The following is a 6477-nucleotide window of genomic DNA, read 5'->3' as shown; positions in this document are numbered from 1 at the left end:
CCAGTCGCTGTCCTGGGACCCCCGACCAGGAGTTCCAGCCCTCAGTCCTCACTCTCCAAGGGAACCCCTACCACAGAGGGACCTCTGAGCCCTTCCTGAGACTCAGTAGGGCTCCAAGGGCATAGGAGCTGAAGTATATTATTGTCTTATTGCAAATAATAATAAGAAGAAATATGACTGATTATTTGCCAGTCACTGTTCTAAGCCCTCCCCATGTATAAATCCATGTAATCCTCCCAATAACCCTATGAGACAGGTACATGCCCATTTTACAGAGAAGGAAACTGAAGCAGACATCGACCAATGCCCTCTGTGACACAGCTAGTAAGGGACAGATACAGCAAATACAGTTTTACAGATTTGTTTGAAGAACTAATCCTCCTCTAACAATACCATTTCTACAGAGAAATTCTTTTTCAATTCCAAACCATTATTTCCTAGCAAACCTTTAAACATAATCAACCTCAGGATCTCACACTGCTATTTTAAAGGTGGCGTCTCACGCTCTGCTGACCCTTAGAGAAGAGCCGCCCTCCTGCTCCGCACCCGCACGCACCACCGCCTCTCCCGCCTCTTCTCTTCCCACTCCCCCACCAACAACTGGACACACTTTCATAAGAGAAACGAAACTTGAACTTTTTTCTTACTCAGATGCATTTTTGAGAAGGCAGATTTTTCTAATGGAAGAAACTACCATAAAGAATAGCCCTAAAGTTTCTCAAAATTTTGATTTACAAAAATAAGAAAGTCTGGAAATGGCAGCACCTTGTAGCAAGTTATTAGTTAATGACAGGCTTCCCTTTAGAACAGAATCCCAGGTGGGTGGGGAGGGCAGAGATGAAAGAAAACTGGGCGCAGATGTGTCTTGGTAGCAAGAGGGGCTTGGAGCTAGGAGTCCTGAGTCTAGGAATTCCCAATGCCCTGAGGCGGTTTCACAGGAATGAGTGAAGTGTCTGCTCAGCCAGTTTTTGTTAATGTGTCTCGCTGTATTAGAAAGCGTGAATAGGAAGTGTCAGTCACTTCAGACCCTGGGGGGAACCAGTTTTCATCATAATGAAAGGGGTTGGGCCACACTCAAGGCCTTTCTGCCCTAGATTCTGTGTCAGAGAGCAGAAACTCCGGGCTGGCCGTGTGTCTGATGCATTTAACAGAGTTTTCAGAAGGTGTTGCTTCACAGCTATGGCTGTGAAGTCAAAACACAATTCCCCAGGCCAACTCATTTAGTGCAGCCCAGGAAGAAAGGGACCTTTTGTGGGATAGGCAGTCATGGAGGAGGCCCGTCCAGGCAGCTCCAGCGGGAGCAGCAGCATGATGTCACCCTGTGCCGGCCAGAAGTGATTTGTGAGTGTCTGGGTGTGTGCACATGTGCGTGTGTTAGCATGTGGGTACACACATGCTTGCCCACAGTGACTCACTACAGTGATATTTGTGCTGTGGCTCAGTCTCCTGAGGAGCCAGGGTGGTGTGCAGATGACTTCCACGTGGCTGCTGGGGGCTCCACATGTGCCACACTGGATTGTGACCACTGGTGACCAAGCAGGGAAGACTGTGCAAGCTGGGTGTGCCTCTGGGCAGATGTGGGCAGCAGTGATCGGATTCTCTGCAAGCGGAGCTCAGTCTATAGAAAAGTGGCTTGGTCCTCAGTCTGTTCAACCGGGTCATGGGGGAATGTCTGTAGCATCCCAGGAGAGCTTCTCCAGGCTTCCCAAGTTGCACAGCATGTCCCAGAGGACACACCTGTGTCGCTATCACCTGGACCATCCCAAAACGGGCTCCAGCACACCAAACCAGATCATGCAGACAAGTCTATGTCACCTTTTCCTGAGGCAAAATGGCCTACTGGCATATGCCCATAGAGAAGGGCCCCTTTTCCTAACTGCCCCCCAGCCCCCATCTCTCAGGCAGCCCCCCAAACCACAGCTTCCCTTGACACCCCTTACAGGTCCTAAGGTCCTGACATCAGCCTGGGGGATTTCAGGAACTGAGGGCCCCATTCAAAGCCTAATAGCCAAATTTTGTTTTATTTCTATACCAACGTTCCCATTCTCACTGAGCCCTGTGAAGTTCGTCAAATCTGAGATCCCAGTATGGGAACCATTCCCCAGGCTTGTCCTGCTTCCCCTGGCAGGCTTCCCAGGACCAGCTTTGCTTGTGCTGGGCTTTCACAGGCCTCTGGCCACCCCCGTGCCTCTACCTTCTCTCCTGTCCTGGCTCTCTTCAGTGGGCTGCGACCTGGTGTGGACCTGAGCCCCTCTGCCCACCCATGCCCTCGGTCGTTCACTCAGTGCACCTGCCCACTGTGGAGATCTGCCCTCTCCCAGTTCTGCCCCCTCTCCTCCCCACAAAGTGTAGGCCACGCTCTCCCCCTGCAATGCTGTATTCACATCTAACCCAAGGCACAGGCTGTGTAGCCAGACTGCCGGGCGGTGATCCTACTTCTGCAACTGGGCGGCAGCCTGAGTCAGTCCCTTTGCTGACTACCCTGTCCCTCAGGTGCTGTTTTTTGTTTGTTTTCTTTCCTCCTTTCTTCATCTTTAAAACAAGGATAAGAGCAGTACTTACTTCATAGAGTTATAATGAGGGTTAAATGTGTTAATATTTTTAATCGCTCAGAGTAAATTGGTGCAAAGTTACCACGTGATTAAATCCCACCTCTACTCCATACCCGCTTTATAAAAATGTTTTCCATACCCACTTTATAAAAATACTGTCTCGACAAAGCTTAGCTTTCAACACTTTGTCTTGCTGTTCACAGCATCCTATTTTGGCCAGCAGAACATGAATAGTAAGGTGTTCTTTGAATTTCTTCCCCTGCCTCACCAGCCCTAAACCCACCCACTAGGCCCTGTACTTTAAGAGTTTCCTTACAAGAGCTTTAGGTCATTACTAAATAGAGAGGCAGTTGTTCACTTTGAACAGCACTGCCAACTTTTGGGCCTCGGGCTCTTGATGAAAATTCTTGTTGGTATTTCCAGATTGTTTTTCTCCCTCCTCCAGTGAGTACCTCCCTCTAAATATATCTGATGAGTGATTATTAAAACACAAGAGGTTTGTTTCTGTTTTCATATATTGGACTTTAGTGTTCCTTCTTTCCCTTAACCAGGATGGCTTAGGTAGAAACCAAGAAATGATTCCAGAGAAAGAGTTTTAAAAGCCCCAAAGGAGGGACAAGGCCCACAAAGGGACCAGGGGGTGTGCCGGCCAGTCGCCACTCCCTGTGGGATTGGAGAGTGACTGAGGGGCCTCCTACTCCCAGGAGTGCAGACAGAGTATCAGAGTGGAGTTCAGGGCATGCAAGGATTTCCTCACCCTCACCACTTCTTTATCTGTGTCCTTACTCTCGTACTAGATTTTAATGTGGCATCATGGAGGAATGTCCAGAATTCAAAGTGGCTACAAAACAGCTGTCCTGCAGTGACCAGAGGCTCTCTGGTGTGCTGAAGAGCATGTGGGTTAGGAGACAGACCCGGGTGAAGAACCAGGCTCTCATCAGCTGTATGAGCTTAGTCCAGTTACTGAGCCTCCAGTGCACTCATTTCCCCATCTGTAAATTGAAGCAAATGATGTTGTGTTAGTTTGATCTGGCAGCCGTAATACCACAGGCTTGGTGGCTTGACAACAGAAATTTAATTTCTCACTATTCGGGAGCCTTGAAGTGTGAGAACAGGATTCCGGCATGGTTGGGTTCTGGTGAAAGTTCTTTTCTTGGCTTGTGCTTGGCCGCTTCTCATTGTGTCACTGTGTCCTCACCTGGCCTTTCCTTGGTGTATAAATATAAAGAGAGAGAGGGAGAGGGAGACAGCTTGCATTCTTCGTACGTGGGCACTAATCCTATCCTGAGGGTCCCACCCTAATGACCCCAATTACCTCCCAAGCTTTCATCTCTACATACCATCTTGTTGGAGGTTGGGGCTTGAATGTAATTTAAAATGTTGAGTCTGTCCCTGACTGGTATGGCTCAGTTGGCTGGGCATCTGACAGCAAAACAAAGGGTCACTGGTTTGATTCCTGGTCAGGGCATGTGCCTGGCTTGTGGATTTGGTCTCTGGTCAGGGCGAGTACTGTGATATTTTTCTTTCTCTCTCCCTCTTCCTCGCTCTATAAATAAATGAATAAAATCTTAAAAATTTTTTTTCATAGAAGAATGATGTGGACATGTATACAACAGACACAGAAACTCTCCAAAGTATCTTTTTAAGAGACAAAGTTAATGTGTAAAAATAGAGTATTATCCTACTTATGTCTTTAAAAACTCATCGACATAACTGTGTATGTCTATGGGGATATATAAGATGTATGTGTGCGTAGGCGTATCATAAAGAAAAATTTAGGACATTGCATATAAATTCATAATAGCTATTATCTTGTGGGAGAACAATGGGATTAAGCGATAATTAGAAGGGATTGGTGTTCTATATATAATATTTTAATTTTTTACAATGGGGCTGTATTCAAAAATTACTTGTATAATTAAAAATAAATAAAAATATTTAAAACAGTAAAAAATTTTCCATAGAAGTTATATTCCCTCAGAATAATCCTGGGGACCCCAGTTCAAAAGCCATTCCTCTTTCCCCATCCCACCTTCCTAGTGGCTCAGCCCCCTCCACTCCCTCCCTGACAGCCCATTATACAGTGTGGCGCAGGAGAAAGAATAGGGCTCCGGAGCCAGGCAAACCTAGGTCTAAGTCAAGGGAAGTCACTCTGCCACTTATAGACTGGGTGACCTTGCCTTATGTCAGGCACACTGAATATTGTGCATACAGAGGAAAAGCCATAGTTTCTACGTGAGCACGTGAAACCACACATGCTCAAAACAGTATGAAATAGGGCTGGACTATACCCAAGACTGCTACAGCTGCCATGTCCAAGTGGTGGCCACAGGACCATGAGGTGGGACCAGAGTGTCCCCTATTTTACTTGTAACCAAGTCCAAGCCAGACCAGTGTCCTCTTTATGACTGATGTCTCACTCCCAGATGCTGAGAAGACTGTGGCCGAGATAATGGGGAGACACAGGCAGCCTGGAGACCCAGGACCAGAGTAACTGCAGGGATCAACCCTGAGTCTTTGTGAGTGCTTACTTGAAATTGGGGCTCTAACAGCAGCTTCTAAAGATGCGGAGCATTTGAACTTGCACATGTGTATTTAGTAATGTGGAAGGAGGGGCACTGAGGAGGGGCCGGGACCATCAGCTCCTCAAGAATTTGTCAGTCTCTGCCTGGCCAGCGTGAGCAGAACAGACATGCATCCTTGGCGCCCTAACTGCTGGCACATAAGTACTCTGCCCTCTGCTTTCACACTTGAGCATGCTGAGGGCCTCCACAGGGCCCTACCCAATAAGGCCAGGGCTTCGTATTTATGCTCTGATGGGGAACTTCCTACAGTAGTGCTGAAAACTAAGAAGGATCTCTGATTTTCTACTCTTCTTGATTTCATTTTCCTTTCTCGTGATTTATGACATATTTATTTATTTATTTATTTATGTTGCTATAATTGTATTGTACACTTTTGTGGCAAAGTAACTCAGGCAGGAAATAGAGAGGAAGAGAGTGGAGGAGGGAGATGATAGATAGATAGATAGATAGATAGATAGATAGATAGATAGATAGATAGATAATAGCTAGATACAATAGACAGGCAACTATAAATAGATAAATGGATGGATGGATGGATGGATGGATGATAGGTGCAGGCAGCATGCAGAGAAAAAGTTGAAGGATAAGCAAAGCAGAGAGAGACTTAACAGGACAATTTTATGACCTTGTGTTCACCCCCAGCTCTGCCCTCAGGAACTTTCCTAAGCATTCAGCTCTGGAAGGCAGCTGAAGCCGCCCACTGCTACATGCCAGGGCTCAGCCTTTCCATTTTCAGTGTGCAGGCAGCCCAAAGCTATGCTGCAAATGAAACCAAACAAGGAATTAACCAAGGCACCCAAAGTGCTCATCAGGCTGGGCATTTCCCCTGTGAGTTGGTCAGTTACTTTAGAATCTGGCTTTAGGACAGGCTCTCCACAGCCCCACAGGTGGAAGCTGGAAGCTGGCGGATATATCACTGAGGCCAAAAACCCAAAAGTAAAAGTCAATTTTCAAGAATCACGGACTCTCAGAGCTAGCTGGTGCTGAGTCCCATGGAGGTGGCGTGATTTCGCCTGGGTCATAGAATATGGTGTGTAGGATTATTTTATATCTCACTATTTTGGTCACATATGTACACCAATATCCAGATGGTTTCATGATGATGTCCTGAATTATCAAGTGCATTGTACATGAACGAGCCCTGGTTTTGAGTCTTAAATTAATGTTTTATTCTGTATTAAATACCTGTTTGGTGAATGAGTGCTTTGGTAAAACAATAATATGCAGGATGTGGAAAAAGTAGGTTTACAGTAATTTATATGGAAAATAATATAATAATTGATAAATAATAACATAAGAATACATTTTGTATTTCACCTGTCAACCTTTTGCCCCACCTT

Source organism: Artibeus jamaicensis, unplaced genomic scaffold, assembly GCF_021234435.1.
Source record: "Artibeus jamaicensis isolate MK-2021 breed Jamaican fruit bat unplaced genomic scaffold, CSHL_Jam_final contig_482, whole genome shotgun sequence".
NCBI classification, from domain to species: domain Eukaryota; kingdom Metazoa; phylum Chordata; class Mammalia; order Chiroptera; family Phyllostomidae; genus Artibeus; species Artibeus jamaicensis.
This window is presented reverse-complemented; position numbering follows the sequence as displayed.